This window comes from Panthera onca, chromosome D4 (genome assembly GCF_046562875.1).
Source record: "Panthera onca isolate mPanOnc1 chromosome D4, mPanOnc1 haplotype 2, whole genome shotgun sequence".
NCBI classification, from domain to species: Eukaryota; Metazoa; Chordata; class Mammalia; order Carnivora; family Felidae; genus Panthera; species Panthera onca.
The window spans coordinates 44,095,674-44,114,858 of record NC_138351.1 but is presented as its reverse complement, the minus strand read 5'-3'; the positions used below and the strand labels follow the sequence as shown (position 1 = coordinate 44,114,858).

Sequence of the window (19,185 nt, the reverse complement as noted above, 5' to 3'; positions counted from 1 at the left end):
TGACTGCACAATGTTGCACGCTCTCTCTCTCTCTTTTTTCTTTTTGGTAACAAAATTTTATCTCAGGTGACATAAAAAGTGAAAAGCTCCAAGATACTTTTGTTGTTTAAACACCATTAGCCAGTCATCAACTTTTGCTTTTCTGTCCTGATTGTACCCTTTTCACACTCACGTACGTATGTACAAACACAGACGTGCAGTCCTCCATCCTACGTTTAAGTAGAACATATACACTTACCACTGCTGATTCTTCTTCCTTCTCCTTCAGGGTTTACTCGGGGGGGCGGGGGCAGAAAACCCTCCTTAAACAAAAACTAGGGTGATACTATCCAATCCGAATTGGCTTACAGACTTGAAGCACGTCATGCCAATTTTAGCCATCAGGGCTATAGAGTGTGCTGATAGGGGTTTCTCCCTTTATTTTACAGAGCTAATAGTGAGTGAACAGACAGACCACAAGACTGGAATTCTCTAGACACTGAAATATATATAATAAAATGTCTTCACTAGGAGCCACAGGAAAAAGAAAGATTATCATCTGAATAATTTGGAGAATGTAAATGAACACAATCCATAAGCCGATACCATGCCCCAAACTGACGTGCTTAGATGGGTTCACTGCTGGCCCCAATTCAAATGGTTTCCCATAAGGACCTCAACTTCTAGCATCAAATACTGAGCCAGTGATGTCAAGCTTTTCTTGATCCAACACCATGAGGTAAGAAACTTTTAAATCCCTTTATTTTCAGCACAAGGAAAGACAAATATGGAAAACTTAACTGTGCAAATCTGATCACAGCTGCTCTTATTTATAATTATTTAATTCAGATAGAACTTTATGGGGAAGAGTGAGCTCTTACATACTTATAACTCATTTACTATTTACACTAATAGGAAAGATGTAATCTCCAACTTCACCTTCAAATAATTTAGATATTGATTGATTTGTTTATGCTTTACCTTTTTACAAAAATATCTACAGCAAATATACATACATATATAAACACACATATATATACACATATATATACATATATGTATACATATATGTATATATATGTGTATATAATTCAAGACAATAAAATAAATACAAGCACAAATGGGAATATGGGGCAAGCAGAAAAATAAGTAAGAAAGATGAATTAAAGCCAGAAATGAGAGAACTACACAGAATGCATACTGAGGTTGTACACATTGGCTAGATGTGGGTTACATGTCTGAAAATGAGCTTCCTAGAAGAGAGGAAAACATGAGCAATTGCAAGAGTTACAACATTACTTGATCTTCTAGAAAATGTAAAGGATAATGTGTTCCTTGTAGTAGACACTTAATAAATATTTATGTAATGAATGAATGACAAACTGGCTGAGGAGAACCATAACTACTCAAAGTACTGAAATCCTAGATATACATCTACTGTGAGTTTTCTGAAAGACAGTGCCATGTAATAATGTCCCAATAACAACTGAACAAATAAATATAAGACCTTTCAAAGAACTGGCTCTTTAATAACCTTTGATGAACTCTAGTGGTCAGGGAACACTTGGTAAAGCAAATTTTCAGAAGCCAAAACAAATCATCTAGGTACACAGCATTTTAATGGATAGACTTCATCTAAGAATAGACTTCATACCACTTAGGGCTGGGCTGGCAAAAATATGGCACACGTGCATCTATTTTTCCTGCCAGGACCCATGACAGACATTGCTAATCAACTGTAGCACTCTTTGCCACTGAGATTTTATGTGGCCCCAAATCTTCAGTGACATTGTACTCTAGAAGGTCAAATCCAATAGACTATGGCTATCATTGGAGGAGACTACACCAATTTACTATTCCAGAGCCAGAAAAATGAACCAGCTGACTATCATTTGGATGATTCAACACAAATCTTTCTCTTAAAAATAACCTTCTTGAACAGTGTGAAGAAGAAGAGGAGAGACCCCTGGACCCACCAAAGTCTGTGTGCTGCTGCATCCCCGTGTCCAATGCCTGTGCCCTGCTGCCATTGCCACCATGGTCAAGGGACAGGCTGATGGGGATGCTAATGGAGATAAAGCCAAGGTAAAGGATGAGTCCCAGAGAAAATCTAAGGTGATCTACTAAACCTACTCCTCCAAAGCCAGAGCCCAAGACCAAAAAGGTCCTTGCAAAGAAGGGGTAGAAGGTACCCAAAAGGGAAAAGGGGGAAAGCTGATGTTGGCAAGGATGGGAATAACCCTGCAGAAAACGGAGATGCCAAAACAGAAGAGGCACAGAAAGTTAAAGGTGCCAGAGATGTCAAGTGAAGTGTGTGCATTTTTGATAAATGTATACTTTGGTGATCATACAATTTGAAATACTATTTTTAATCAAGTATTATAAAAATGCAGATTTTTTTTTTAAAGCTATGTTATTAGCACACAGAACACTCATTGTTGTTTGGGGGGAAGGGCATACGTCACTAATAGAATATCCTGGAAGCTAGATTGATATGAGGGGAAAAAAACTGTCTCTTCTAGTTTTGAGAAAATTCCTCTTGGTTCCCAGGAGAAGAGATTCCTTGATGTTGACACACATTAGCCATCTTGGCACAGATATTTTGTGGTGTAGAAAAACTAAAATTCATTTTTTTGTCCTCATCTCCCTCTCTGCCTTCAACTTGACTCCCTTAAACCCAAAGACCTACTGAAATCTGAGCCTAAGAAATGGTTCCCAGTCCCTTAAAAGAGTTCTTTTTTTAGCTTGTGGATCTTCAGATTGATAATTCTGCCATTTTCATTTCCCGAAAGTCAGGGTCAGCTTGTGAAAAGTTGTTAAGCAATATGCTAAGCGTGAAATGTTAACCTTCACTCTAAACTTTCCCTGTTCAGAGCATCAAATGAAGACTTCATTGGGTTTTACAGTGGCATTCTGATTTTGGTAGTCCATTGAAAAATGGAGTTTGAAAGTTGTTATATACTGTTAATGACCATCTGCCCATTTCCTGCCTGCAATACCATGATTGTTTACGGAAAGTATCTTTAATAAAGCTGGATACTGTTTGGCTTAGAAAAAAAATTAACACTTTCTTAAGATTTGAATGATTTCAAGTACAGATTATAACACTGAGGTTCATATAAGCTAAACAACTTCCCCAAGGTAACAAAGATGGTGACTAACAAAACCACAATTCCAACTTGGGATTTCTGACTATAGGTTATAGTAGGATCTCTATGAACCATGGAAACACACACAATATAATATTTATTATGACAATGGTGAATGGTGATAACAAAGTTGACTATTCTTATCAAGACCACTGCCACCAGAGCAGGACATAGGCACAGGGATGGATAGGTGGCTTCATCTGTACATGTGACTTGGAAACACATATAGGAAGTAAATGGGAAGGTATGCTCTCCATCTACACTTGTGCTTCACACCTCCCTAATATGAGAAAACAAAATCCCTGACCATTCACAAAGGTGCTAATAGTGGTCCATGAGCTATGTTTAGTATTTTCAAGGCCTAATGGAAATATATTTACTGCAATAAAAGCATATAAGGCCCCCCAAGCCCCCAACCATCTCATTACACAAATAAGCTGAATCCAGATCTTTACTGCATTTTTTTTTTTTTTTACTTATACTCAGGTATTTAAGTCATAAAATGGGAAAACAAATTATTAGTTAATACACGCAGTGTTTTGAGTAGATGGAAACTTCCAAAACACAAGGCCCATAGGAAAAAAATAATAAAGAACACCTTTGTGTTACAAAGTTGGGAACCACTGGTTGAGTCCTTTGTTTGTTGTTCAAATACCCTTGGGAGGACTAACACATGAAGTTGTTGATTATACTTAAATTAAACCAAACCAACTGAGCATAAGGCATTATGCTGGCTGTTATGGTGCTGTGGGGAATACACAGAAGTAGTAGGCATAGTCCAATCTAGGGTGAATGGGTTTAATCAGATAATTTCCTCAAAATAGTTGAGAACAGAAAAGGAGTAAGATCTCTAAGACTAAAGGTCATAGGGGTATGGAGGTAGAGAAAGAAGGGAAACCCACCTACACAAGAGAGAGTAAGCTAGTGTTTGCCAAACATTTGCCATATATATCTTCTCACTTAATTCTTTTCTAAAAATTGAGATATAATTGGTATGTAACATTAGTTTCAGGTATAAAACATAATGACATAATATAAATATTAATTTATATATATTCCAAAATTATCACCACCATAAATCTAGTTAACATTATTTAATTCTTGTAATATCCCTGAAAATTACTTAAAATTATGTCTATTTTACAAAAATAAAACTTAGACTCAAGAAGATTTGACAACTTGTCCAAGGTCACATTACTGTGAATTGATGTTGCCAGAGTTGAAATCCAAGCTGAGTAGCATTATGTCATCAGTGAGTGATTCCTCTATTCCATGATGTATTGTGTTCCTCTTGGGGGTTAGAAGGGCAATGAGGAGACAGGAAGAATGAGGATGAACATGTCTGTCGGCCACAACTTGTTGCCAAGAGCAACATCAGCCTACAGCTCTAAGTACTGAGATTGAGCATCAAGAAAAAGTGGGATCTTTGCCTTCAGTAGCTTTGAAAATATATTTTCAATGGGAAGGATTCCTTTTTTGAGGCAGCAATTGAATTGATTTAAAAAGAAATTTGTTGGGTTTTTTTTCAACAGCGATTCACACATGTCACAGAGAAACACTGGTAAATACCTACAGGTTATCAGGCCAAATGTATGAGGTGTAGCTGTCCTATGCTCTAATACACCACAATGTGGGCAAAAACTTTATGTGAAGGCATTAATTCCATTTGCTCCAGAAGATTTTCCAAAGGGAGCTTCCCAATACATAACAGTCTCTCCTCTGAGTTTACCAATCACTGGTAGGTAGGCCTACCCAATTTCCTCTTGGATTCACCAGTCCTTCCAATGGCCCACAAGATCCTTTATCATCTGAGTTACCTCTGTGACCTTATCTCCTTCTGGCTCACTCTTCTTGTTGTTCTTCAAAAATAGCACTTTCTTGTCTTAGGATAGCACCTCTGGATGGAACATTCTTTTTCTTTCTTTTTTTTTTAATCAGAGAGAGTGTAAGCAGGGGAGACAGGAAAAGGGGAAGAGAGAGAGAATCTTAAGCAGGCTCCATACTCAGGGCAGAGCCTCATGAAAGACTTGATCCCATGACCCTGGGATCATGACCTGAACTGAAATCAAGAGCCGGGCGCTCAACCAACTGAACCACCCAAGTGCCCCTGGAATATTCTCTCATAGACACCACTAAAGCCTCCTTTAAGCTTTGCTGTTAACTTTCATCTTCTCAATAAGCTCTACTTTGATCAGACTATTTAAAGCTGCATCCCAGACCCATGTTCCACACTGTTCTTTTTTTTTTTTTTTCATTCTATGGCACTTCTTTTATAATATAATTTGCTTATTAGGTTTATTGTTTATTTTCTATCTCCTCCTAGAATATAATACCACAAGTTTCCAGTGTCTAATAATATAACAAACAATGAATAAAAATTTGTTGAATGAATGAATGAATGAATGAATTCTGTATATAGGCAAGGCTAGTGGGGAGAGAGATAGATTATGTTTCAAAGAATTTTCCTCCTTATCCCACCCTAGAACATAATAACAGTTTATACTACTTAAACTCTCTGCCACTAGTTCCAAAGATCAAAAAAGAGCTCTCGGTCAAAAAAGAAAAATATCTCCATGGATGCATCATTTTATAGTACTACAACTTCTACTTTGATTTCCACTTGTCACTTTGCCTACTGTGTTTCAAGTCCTTCATGCACTGCTCCAAAATTGCCTTAAGGTATAAATGCTTATTATTTTCAAGTGAGTCTCCCTCTTTATCCACTAGGCACAGTGCTCTAGGCTTCACGTCCTAGCTTTGACATCAACTCTGGACCTGGAAGCTTACTTTGTACTTGATCTCCTGAGCACCTGATTTTTGGCTTTTCCAAAGGGACTTTAGCTTGGACAGTGCTAGGCCTGACTCCTCCCATTACTCTGTGTGGGCTCTAGCCCTTTGGCTGGTCATCTGGCTGGATCAGAACCATATTCCTTCTCTACCTCCAACCTACCCATCCACACTCTCATCAAAGGGTAGGGACTTTAACCACTTCTGTGGTTAAAGGTTAAAGGAGGACTCCTTGCAATAAGATGTGACCAGGTGCTGTTTTTTAAGCGTCTTATTTCTATCTTCTCTACCATTTGAGCTAGAGATATTGTCCTGTGCTCCTTATTAGCTTGCTTATGCTTGCAGTTCTAGAGATGCTGGGGGATTGCCACTGGTTCTCTGATGTTTAACTCTTTATATTATTAAGCAAATGGAAGAAAATGATGTCAATGTTAGGGGTATGAGACAGCTGATAGAAGGAGCAGTGAATTTATTAGATTGCAAATATTTTTAAGTGTTTTTCCAGCACTGCCTTTCTTGAGATCAAGAATTTAATCTACTTAATGGCTGGGTAAACATACCCTGAAATGGAAAAAGAGAATGACTAAGTCTTATTTCCAACATTTATTATGTTTCTTAGGTGCTCCTGATCTAATTTATTTTTCTCCTTTCTTATTTATTTCAGGGTCTGGCCAAATTGTGGTGTAAATTTATTGCTAAAAACATATGGACTTTTTCGCATATTGCTTTTGGTTAAATTTGTTTGTCTAGTAGTCTTCAGTAGAAATTCTAAGAATTATCCTAGTATAGACATAGACTAGAATTCATTCTCGGCACATGGTCAGTGGACTTTAACAGGCTGTCTTCTTCTCTCCCCTGCTTCCAAAATTAGGGTGTCTGGAGAATGCGAAACAAAATTATACAAAGGCGTGACCTCCGGCCTTGCTTCTGTCTCTTAGACTGTGAAGTGCCCAAGAGGGAAAGTGTTGAATTTGGCCTCACTTCACATGGCATTAACTGTAATTCTTTGTGAATTGTGGTGACATCATGGTATACTTTGACATCACTGCTCAGACTCCCTTCTGCTGCTGGGCATATAATGCATAGTTTTTGTTCAAACACAAGAGTCCTTTGTTGAGAAGAAAAGATAGCAGCTGGTCTTCTGCTCTGATACAAATGTGGATCTTACTGGAATGTGTCTGTTCAGTAAGTCACCACAAAGTAGCCATTCTGCTATGATGGTTAGAACTCACTCATACACATCGCTCTGGAAAATTCTGTGAAAATTTACATCTAAAGAGGTCAAAATTCCAGATGTGGCCACAAGTCAGCAAAATTCTGCATATAATAACAATGCTCTCACTCACATGTTTAGGTATGTTATCTGAAGTCAATATCCAAAAAGCAGTAGTATGCTGCCTGTACGAGTGTGGCAAGGATAGAGGGGAAAAAAAAAAGGAAAGGTAAAGAGGGACATATCTGTCTCCCAAAATACTTCTGGTCCCACAGCCATCCAAGCATCTGGGATCCCTAGCCAGGACGGCTTCCACCATTCCTTGGCTCTCAAGTCAATTCCTAGTTACTTCCCAAAACCTATGACCTTATTCTAATGTGAAGCTTCTGGGTGGGGCTATTAGTATTCTGATTCAAAGTCAGTCATAAATGTCCTCAACTGACATTTCCTTTTTCCTTTCTTGAGTTCTCCATTAACATTTCTGTCCTAGGGTAAAAGCCGATAAAATGGATCAAAACAGAGTTTATCTAAGAGTTTATATAAAAATATCATCTGTAAAATGCCTCCAAACTTCTGTCCCATACGGCTATCATACTTGCACAAGGCAGAAAAGTTTCAAATCAGTTTGAAAAACTAAAGGTTGTTAATCTCAGATCATTCCCTGAGGAACAAGTCATATCACAAAATATTTGGATGGGATAGTAAACTTCTTTTAATGAAAAAAAAAATTGTTCTGATTGTTTTACTCTTTCAGGGAACAAATAGAGCCATGACATAATCCTCAGTTCTACCATGAGTCTTACAATTGTTAAAAGTATTTGCTCCCCATCTAGAAATTTTATACTTAAGACCAATAGGACCATAGTGCCCATCCCAGTCTTTTATCCATACATTCACTCCTGGAATATCATTACTTATATAAAGAATCTATGTGTTGTATAGCCCTAACTCATGAGAGAGGCAGCATGACATCGTGGCGGGGGGAACAAACAACTCAACCTGAATGTGATAATTAGTACATTTGCTTGAATATATCACACACGTTCACTATGAGATTCAGTTCTCTCATGACTTATAAGAGGATGATCAATCTACTTTATATACTTGTAAAGATTTCACGTGATAGCTTACAGAAGAAGATCTACTACAGGGCCTACCACTTAACAACTCTGATATATGTCCTGGAATTTCTGGGATAATTCTACTCTCAAACCTTCTGTTTTATAGTCCCCATAGTTATTGGGCCATATGTGCTGATTGCCTTGGGGGGATATGTGGCCATTGTGCAAAGGGGAGGTATTCTGCTCCTATATGTGAAAATGTGTCTGAGGTTGTAAAGGGTGGCATGGTGACTTGAGCACCTGTAGACTGCTTGTCTCACAGTTCTAGGTACAGGGTCAAGTTTGTAAGAGCTCAGATCCATTTGAGTTCCTCTGGATCTGACAACAGCAAATATAAAGTAAGATCATAACCCTGATCCTGTGGAAGAAACAGACTCTGTTTTAGAGGGCAGAGCAAGAGAGCTTCATTGAAAAAAAAAATTTTTTTAAATTTCCCTCTACCTTGCAAAAGTGGCCAGTGAAATAGCAGCAAGCTTGATTGACTCTTCCGGAAATGATAATTGGGACTTTTTAAGGACTCTGTTAGAAATGTAAAAAGCCTCTCTGGGATTGCTGTTGGAGTAGCAAATAATGTCCTCTGCAGTCCACTCAAATGATAGAAGAATGCTTAGGATTCTTAAAATATCCTTCCTTAGCTCTACTTCTAGACTACTAACCTAGTTAATTCGAGACCACTTTCAAATATGTTTAAGAGAAGAACAATTACTAAGCGTTATTTGTCAACACAAAAGAGATTTCTCAAATTCAGTCTTCTAAAACCTGAAGTCTGGGGCAAAATATATTTTCAGAGGTGGGAGCAAGAGTTTGGGGTCCTGTTTTCTCCATGGGAGTCTGCACCCATAGGAACATGTTAATATATGTGTTAATATATGACAGCTGAGTTTAATGAAAGAAAGTGAGTAGTCAGCAAATCTAGTTGGTCGAAGAAATATTAAAAAATCTATTTGTGGGGCGCCTGGGTGGCGCAGTCGGTTAAGCGTCCGACTTCAGCCAGGTCACGATCTCACGGTCCGTGAGTTCGAGCCCCGCGTCAGGCTCTGGGCTGATGGCTCAGAGCCTGGAGCCTGTTTCCGATTCTGTGTCTCCCTCTCTCTCTGTCCCTCCCCCGTTCATGCTCTGTCTCTCTCTGTCCCACAAATAAATAAACGTTGAAAAAAAAAAATTTAAAAAAAAAAAAATCTATTTGTGTTACTGGGGAACAAATGTGCAATGAATATGAATGTGCAAACCAAAACAAATCAGTTAAATTATTTATTTATTTATTTTTTTAAGGAAAAGTAGCCTGCTCAAAACTGGGAATTAGAATGGTTTCTCAATCAGAAATAGCAATAAACCAATCAAATAGCAGTCACAAAGTTGTAAGAGAAACATGGACTTACTGATTTTTAATGGGCTCTATATTTCCTAAATCTGATGTTAGGTCAGCCTCTGGATGTGGTGACTGGATTGAGTGGGAAGAAGACTGACGGTTATCCACTTGGTCACCCTTTCAAACTCTATCTAGGCTTGTGAGTTTATGATAATCGGTTGTATTTCGCTGAATCACTACAATACTGACTGTGGCAAAAATAAACTGCCCTTTCTTTCATTTTAGACAAAACCAAATTCACTCAAAGGCTCTGAAATAAAAAGAAATGACTGCATACATTTTTCCCATTGAGAAAGATCAAGAAAATTCCACTAGTCACCCACTCACATTCATAAAAATGAACTATTATTCTTTCCTATAATAGTCCTAGTTTAAAATCAGCTGAAACTATAAATTTCAAATCCGACGGAATTTGATACTTAGCATATGTCTAAAAATTTACATTTAAATCTCGACATATTTTAAGATTCAAATTTTTGTAATAGGTATAATTGGTTTTTAGTCAGTTTTCTAAAACTACCTTAAAAACGAGCACAGAAAGCTTATCTATGTGCTATCTTCTAACTTCTATGAAGATACCCAATTACCTGTTTCAATGCCCTCACATTATTGCTTCCTGGTTGGACCAGGGGTAAAGAAGAGGGGAGATTTTCATGGCTCACGCAACAGTCATAATTTGACAAATACTAAACCAACTAACATATCTTCTGTATGTATTATGTATAAGTTATATAAATTTTGGATAATTGGTTTATATTAAAATAATACGCAATGTGTCCTTATCAATACAACTATGTGAATCTAAAATAGAAATGTCCCCCAATTCTGCAAGACTGGGCCTACTAAATACCACATTTGCTAGAAAAACATGCTTTAACCACTGATTTTAAGGTTTTCAAGTGCTGTCATGTCAAATGGATTCTTTGCATGGTTTTGACCTAGTCTTCTTGCCATTTTCTATATTAAAATTCCACTTGTATTAAACTATTTCCTGTAGATGCAGGCATGTTAGAAGGAATCACTTACTGGGATATTTACCAAAGAATAGATGAAAATAGGGGCACCTGGGTAGCTCAGTCGGTTAAGTGTCAGACTTCGGCTCAGGTCATAATCTCACAGTCTGTGGGTTTGAGCCCCACGATGGGCTCTGTGCTGACATCTCAGAGCCTGGGGCCTGCTTCCGATTCTGTTTCTCCCTCTTCCTCTGCCCCTCCCCAGCTTTCAGTCTGTCTCTCTCAAAAAATAAATAAACATTAAAAAAAATTTAGAAGAACAGATGAAAATATTTGTTAGTATCAGCATTATAGCTTTTATGAATATGGTGCTGCCCAGAACATGTGGGCATTGAGTTCTCAGATGATTTCTAACCTCTATTTCTAAACTCTTTCCAATGAAAGTGTTAAGACTAAGGACACATGGATTTCCCTTGTCACTTGCCTTAGCAAGGTGTGGTCTTCCCAGCTGAAGTCCATGAAGCCTCCTGTTTTGTGGTTAGTGTTGCATCAGAGTCGAAAGGAAGGTAGAAAATGAATAGTGTCAGCCACAATTATTCTTAAGAGTGGGAGATTATACTAAGAAATTGTAGACTGTGACAAAGGATGTTTCTCACTTGTCAAATGTGATGTCAAGAAGAGACAACAATAAATAACTAGTGAAGGGGAAAGTATCATGATTATCAGGAAGCCACGACTATGTCCCCCAGGTACTGACTGATGTTTTGCTGAGTTCACGAAGCCTTACACAAACTGCACAGATGACAAACCTAGGTGATTTTTTTGTCACCTGTCTAGAAAATGTCAGACTTGGGATTCCAACCTCTTTGTAATACTTCATTCCTATTACACTGGGTGGTCTAATACACCAGAGGACTTTTTTTTTTTTTTCATTTAAATCCAAGTTAGTTAACATACAGTGTAATAATGATTTCAGGAATAGAATTTAGTAATTCATCACCTACATATAGCACCCAGTGCTCATCCCAACAAGTGTCCTCCTTAATGCCCCTTGACTATTTGGCCCATCCCCCCACCCAACACCCCTCAAGCAAACCTCAGTTTGTTCCCTGTATTTAAGTCTCTTATGGTTTGTCGTCCTCTCTGTTTTTATACTATTTTTGCCTCCCTTCCCTTATGTTCATCTGTTTTGTATCTTAAATTCCACATGCGAGTGAAATCATATATTTGTCTTTCTGACTTATTTCGCTTAGCATAATGCACTCTGGTTCCATCCATGTTGTTGCAAATGGCAAGATTTCATTCCTTTTGATCATCGAGTAATATTCCACTGTGTGTACATATGTGTGTATGTGTGTGTATATACATATACCACATCTTCTTTATCCATTCATCCATCAGTGGACATTTGGGCTCTTTTCATACTTTGGCTATTGTCGATAGCACTGCTATCGACATAGGGGTGCTAAACATAGGGGAGCACGTGCCCCTTTGAAACAGCATTCCTGTATCCTTTGGATAAATACCTAGTTGTACAATTGCTGGGTCATAGGGTAGGTCTATTTTCAAATTTTTGAGGAACCTCCATACTGTTTTCCAGAGTGGCGGCACCAATTTGTATCCCTGTCAGCAGTGCAAAAGGGTTACCAGAGGACTTTTAAGTCAGCTGTCTGTATACTCAGAGGAGTAGGGAAGCACCACTGGGATGTAGCAGCTTCTTATATGACAGCACACTGTTTTAAGACATAGTTTTTCAGGGAATGTTTGTACCTCTGCTTTAAAACCTAGCCTATCATGTATCAATAATGTTCACTACGTTTGTTTCTTAGACCCAACTAAGGACATTCAAAAGGGGAAGATGGTTCTGCAGGACAGTCTCTTGGGACACAAAAACTTCCCAAAAATGATTCCAAGGCTTTTTCCAATAGTATGAAGCCCCTCCCCCCCACCTCCGCAAATTTATTTTCAATGCTTGCCGGTAGCTTGGCTTTGGCATTAAGTCAGCTATTACCTTAAGCAGAGGGGAAAACATCTTCAGTTGCAGTTGGCAAGACTAAGGGGAAGGAGGGGGGCAGTGAGGAGGGAGAAGACGGAAAGGAGCTGAACTCAGCCCAAACACAGCTCACATATGGGCGGCCTGACCCAGCAAAGACCTCAAAAGCCCTGCCAGTAGCCATTGAGTACGACCTCCAGGCAAACTTTTGATTTGTACCACGCAGTGTCAGGAAGAAGAAAGCCCAGGATGACACATGGCCAATTCTCTAGCATCCTGACTTGAACACCTGATTCACACATACAGTACCTGCCTCTGCTCCCTCCACCCAGCTTGGGTCAGAGGCCAATTCGTGAGGCAAGAAGGATGCGTCCTGATACCAAAGCACCATTACACACAGTCCTGACCTCCTCTGTCAAAGGCAAAATAAAAACATTTGGAAAGCATGTGAACAGAGTATTCTCATATTAGTTTTTATTTGAGAACCTCACATAATTCCAAAAAACAGGAACATTGGCAACTTCAGCTCCAGAAATGTTCAAGATTCCTGTCACAGGACAACTACAAGTAAAAAATGAGGACCATGGGAAGCGTTAGTTAGGTGGGAAGCTGGCAGCCCACTTATGCTCCTGAAAGAGCAATTCTGTCTCTGCGCCTGAACCCAAAGCTGTCCACCCCATTTCCATAAAGATTTCCTAAAGAGAGGGCAGAATCCCCGGCCGAATATAATCATGCATTGCTTTAAAATGTGTACATTGTCAAGGTTACGTTTCTGGCCTAAGTGTTTATCTGGTAGTTCCACAAGACCCACTTCTTTTGCAATGGGATTCAAACTTTCTTTCAGACATAACTGCTTTCTCAACTATAATGCTGGCATTGGGTCCAATTAGATCTGAAGAAAAGGCTCCATTTTGTAAGTGGTCATTTAAATTGCAGACGTGGATTCATCCTGCCAAACTTGTACATGCTATCATAAATCAACACCCGCATACATAGCAGGCCGCAGCGCTCTGAAACACCTCATTGGTATGCAAAGAGGCACAGCTATACTTTTCTTTCTTTCCAGCAGACAGCATCTCACCATTTTCATGGTTATTCTCTGAGCTTGTGAGCAGCAGAGGGAGAAAAGGTAGGGAAGAATACAGGCTCCAGGAATCCCAAGCCCAAACTTTTGTAAATTGCCTAGAGAAGCTGAAGAAGTTTCAGGGCCATGATCTCCATCACAATGAGCAAGCCCTTTACTCTACACCCTTTATGGGAATGTATTGTCCTGGCTGTTGGAGGGTAAACAGCTGAGAAGTCACAGCCCATGCTTTAGAGAGCTTTGTAAGCTAGAAGTATGGGTACAAGAGGAGTAGGTGGTGAGCTGGTGAGAATGAAAAATGGTACAGCTGCTGTGGAAAGCAGTATGGAGATTCCTCAATAAATGAAACATAGAATTACCATATGATCCAGCAATTCCAGCTCTGGATATATACCTAGAAGAACTGAAAGCGAGGACTTAACCAGATAATTTGTAGGCCCATGTTCATAACAGCATCCTTCACAACAGGCAAAAGATGGAAACAGCCCAAGTGCCTACTAGCTGATGAACAGATAAACAAAATGTGGTATATACTGTTAAATTAATTAAACAAGGAGGCCATTAGACTGATGTGGCTCTAACACCATGGCAGCCTACGTAAGGAAACCTAGATCTAAGTCTATAAATGCCTCAACGTTACAAAATCAAAACTGCAAAGACAGCCAATCAGTAAGAGTCAATTAGGCTCTAAGTTATAGCCAGTCAAATAATTTCCTTTCTTTGCTTCTGCACTTTCTTTAAATAAGTCTCTCCCCCGGCTCCTATTGGTAAGTGCTCCCAACCATGTCCAGTGTGATACTGCCTGATTCTAATAGGAAAACACCCAAATAAACTCACTTTTTAATATGCCTCAGCTTATCATTTTAACATTTCACACACTGGAATATTATTCAAGCTATAAAAAGGAAGGAAAACCTTACACATGATACAAGAGTAATGAACCTTGAAGACTTTAAGCTAAGTTCAATAAGAGACCAAGATTACAAATACTGTATAATTCCAATTATATGAGGTACCCAGAATAATCAAATTAATAGAGACAGAAAATGGAAAGATAGTTACCAGGGGCTTAGAGGAAGGGGAATGGGGAATCACTGTATAATGGGTATGGAGTTTCAGCTGGAGAAGATAAAAACGTTTGGGGATGAATGGCAGAGATGGTTACATATACAGCAATGTATATGTACTTAATGCTGGTGAACTTGAACTATCTATCTAAAATGGTTAAAATGCTAACTTTTAAAAAAATTTTATTAAATTTTTTTTTTTAATGTTTATTTATTTTTGAGAGAGACAGACAGAATGCGAGTGGGTTAGAGGCAGAGAGAGACACAGAATCCGAAGCAGGCTCCAGGCTCTGAGCCGTCAGCACAGAGCCCGATGCGGGGCTCGAACTCATGAGCTGTGAGATCATGACTTGAGCCAAAGTTGGACACTTAACTGGCTGAGCCACCCAGGCGCCCCCAGATGGATTTGAACTTGAATGCAAATTCTGTTACTTATTAGCTGTATGACCTTGTCCATGTTCTCACGTTTCTCGATGTCTTGGTTTCTTCTGTAATATAATTCCAATAACACCTTCAAAAGCTGTTATGAGAATTCATTATAACAATGTAACGCTCTTAAAGTGTACCAATGGGAGAAGCTCCTAACACTATTAATTATAACAACAAATACGGCTGTGGAAGCTGAAGAAATGAGAAAGGCAAGAAGGAGATGCTAATGTGTGTTTTTAAATATTGTTCGCTGCTATTCTTTAAAACTCAAAAATGGAGCTCTCGGGGCGCCTGGGTGGCGTAGTCGGTTAAGCGTCCGACTTCAGCCAGGTCACGATCTCGCGGTCCGTGAGTTCGAGCCCCGCGTCGGGCTCTGGGCTGATGGCTCGGAGCCTGGAGCCTGTTTCGGATTCTGTGTCTCCCTCTCTCTCTGCCCCTCCCCCGTTCATGCTCTGTCTCTCTCTGTCCCAAAAATTAATAAAAAACGTTGAAAAAAAAAAAAATGGAGCTCTCATTTTAGATAAAAATATTATTATTCATTATTCAGGTGACTTAATTTGCTCCCTCAGAAGCTGCCCACTGACCTAGGATAAAGAAGGAAGATGGGAGTATTCAGAACAGGTATCAAAAACTCAGAATTCACCACCACGAACACATTGGTTGTGCCCTTAGCCAGCCGCCCAGTCCCCCTGCTTCTCCATGTCTGACCTACTTATCTGCATATGTCAAACACCTCTCTATGAGGAAGAAAAGTCTTGACAGATTAGATACAGTAACAGATTCTCTACAGGAGCACACTCCTGTATCAATATGGACAACTGAGAATTGTCTGTCTCTGTTTGTTTGAATGGGAGAATAAAAGGTTTTATGTAGTAGCTTTGGGGTACAGATGGGACTAGTTTCTCATCGGCCTGGGAAGGGTTGATAGAGGAGGTGAGATGTGAGCTGTGAACTAAGGAATGGCGGCAGTACTTTGGAACAATAAAGGCAACCTGCCAAGTCCCCCCCAAATCGGAAGCAGACTAGAAGGCTGGCCTGGGGCTTGAAGCCAGGTGGGTCCTGATTCTAGTGCTGGTACTGTGCTAGACACATTCCTCCAGGCTGCACACCAGAAACTTCTTCCTTAAAGGCCCACAGAAGTCTTGCTGGAATCCATTAAAACATTGTTTGAACCCTGGTGAACTTTTGGCTGAAGAAGAGAGGAGGCTCATGTTTGCAGCAGAAGGTTCATCTTGTCCTAGTACAAAAAGATTTTAGTAAGAACCAACACAGAGGTTTTCCATGGCTTGTCTATCAATATTAACTTCTGAGCATTTCCAGCCCATCAGATTCTCCCACTAAGGGATGAAGGGTGCACCTTACTGTCCAGGGAACAGAATGACTCGGGGTGTAACTACTCTCCTGTAGGCAGTAGGCAGTAGCAAAATCATATCCATTTCTTAAGACATTTTTAAATGTACGAGCCCACACTGTAGTACCTTGTTAGAATTACTAATAATAATGGAAGATGGTAGAATTTTAAGGCAACTGCAGAACTATTGCCTTAATAGATTGTTTCCTATTATGGGAAAATATCTGGGATATTTCTCAGACAATTTCTAAACAACTAAAAGTCTGGACTTTTAAAATTTCTAAGAGCCTATGTCAATAATTTTACATTATCCCACAGAAGCTACACACACTTAATAAAGTCTACTTTTATGTAGACTGAACCCTGATTTAGAAATATACAAGCAATTTATAAAACTGTCACCATATGCACAGTCATATATAGCAGCCCTAAGAGGTCCCTAGTGGCCATGACCGTTTTAGTTGCTTTATCCCCTAGTCAGGGCTAATTAGGTCAATAACAGAGACACCTAGACCAGACCAGATTGTCTTCTTGGGATTTAAAAAGTGACTGGAGACAGAGGAAGACAGAAGTCTTCATCCAGATCTGGGCACATCTGTAGCTAAGGACCTCAAAGCTGCCCTAGTTTCTATGTTTCCTGAGGTCTGGCCCTTCAGCTTGCTCTTTGATTCTGGCCACCCAGTAACTGTTTTTCTGAATAAATAGTTGATAGTCCTATCATTGATCTATCCCTTCAATAACCCTTTCTTTTGAATTTTAGTTGAACAGAATACATTTCTATTGCTTGTAACCAAAATAACTTTAACAAAGAGATACATATTTTGCTAGGAGGGGCATTTGTTTTCCTATCCTGAAGCTAGGTATATAGAAGAAAATTTTGTCAAGAGGTATGCCTCCAGCATTTTAAAAAGGGAAGAGGGGTGCTTGGGTGGCTCAGTTGGTTAAGTGTCCATCCGACTCTTGTTCTCGGCTCAGGTCATGATCTCGTGATTCCTGAAATTGAGCCCTGCTTTGGGCTCTGCACTGATAGCACGGAGCCTGCTTGGGATTCTCTCTCTCCTCTCTCTCTGCTCTTTCCCCACTTGTGCTCGCTCTCTCTCAAAAATAAATAAATTGATTAAAAAATAAAACTAAAAGAGGAGAGAAAAAAAAGCAAAGGAGTTAAAGGTTTTGAGAAATCCTGAAGAGAAAAAAAACAGAAGTGAAGGAAATAATGCCAAAGGAAACCAATAGTAAATCTATAATTTTCTGGACTTAAAAAGAAGTAGGCTTTAAAGACAGTACAAGGCTTGGGACACCTGGGTGACTCAGTCGGTTAAGCGTCCGACTTCGGCTCAGGTCATGATCTCATGGCTTGTGAGTTTGAGCCCCGCGTCAGGCTCTGTGCTGACAGCTCAGAGCCTGAAGCCTGCTTCAGATTCTATGTCTCCCTCTCCTTCTGCCCCTCCCCCACTCACATTCTGTCTCTCTCTCTCAAAAACAAATAAACATTAAAAAAAATTAAAAAAAAAAAAAGACAGTACAAGGCTGGAATCAAGGGAAAGATAACAAAAATAAAATCCATACTTTCAACAATAAGAAACTGCACTATTTTCCTTTTAAAATCACCATTTGCACAGGTTAAGAGTTTGTATTTTCCTATCTTAAGGTTTTAAAAAACTTGAGTAGGTGCTCTTTATCTGATATGCAAAAGTATAAGCTTTCAAGTCTGACGCATCAGAGTCCAAATACTAACTCAGCCACTCCCAGGATATATGAACTTAAGCAAGCAAATTAACCCTTTGGGTTATACATGGGGTTCGTGTGAGGTTTAGGTCAAGCACTCGGCACAGCGCCCGGCATGGTTAGTGCTCAGTATATGAGGTGGATTATTTTATTATTCTTACAATTACCATGATGAGGATTTTAACTCTTTGCCCTTGCCCATAAAAATGTCTAGCCTATGTATCCTTTGGGGAATGGTCAGAGATACAGAGAGCTGCAGAGTCAGCCTGTCCAGGTAGTGATGCAGGCTTAGAAGTGTCCACGCCACCTCATGGCTGGAGCAACTATTCAGCTTTATCAAATGGCTACTACATCATAGTGGAGACCAAATATTGCAGATCTAACTTTTTAAAAGATATGTTGTGAATATGGACTTTTCTTGGAAATATATTTACATATTGGCAACTAATGCAAATTTTTACAAAACCAGACTACAGCCTCTGAATAAAAGTTGTCAGTGGCAGATATATTTGGTTGGAGGATTGCTAGTTTGCAACCTCTGCTTCAGGGCTATGATAATCATCTTGGGAGAAAACGAAAACTATACTCCAAATTATAGAGAGAAACCTGGAGAATACTTGGGAAAATACCAGGCCATGCTTACGTAGCTCTGATGAAACCATTCTATACACACACTCCCTAAGAAAGCATGTTTTAATGGGGCGCCTGGGTGGTTCAGTTGGTGAAGCATCCGACCCTTGGTTTTGGCTCATGTCATGATCTCACAGTTTTGTGGGTTCAAGCCCCACATTGGGGTCTTTTCTGGCAGTGCGGAACCTGCTTGGGATTTTCTGACTCCCTCTCTCTCCCCCTCTCTTACTTACACTGTCTCAAAATAAATAAATAAACTTTAAAAGTAGTATGTTTTAAATGAGCATAAAAATGTTTCTCTGAAAAAAACCCATGCGTGAAGAGAATCAGTGTTC

The 19,185-nt window shown here is 39.3% G+C and overlaps 1 protein-coding gene and 1 pseudogene across 6 annotated transcripts in view; one reads left to right on the top strand and one right to left on the bottom strand.

Annotated features, from left to right (window-relative positions):
* ADAMTSL1 (ADAMTS like 1) overlaps positions 1–19,185 on the bottom strand; it is an 881,240-nt gene that overhangs the window by 254,742 nt on the left and 607,313 nt on the right. The gene's annotated exons all lie outside the window — the stretch shown is intronic.
* On the top strand, positions 2,017–2,288 carry LOC132663462 (non-histone chromosomal protein HMG-17 pseudogene; annotated as a pseudogene).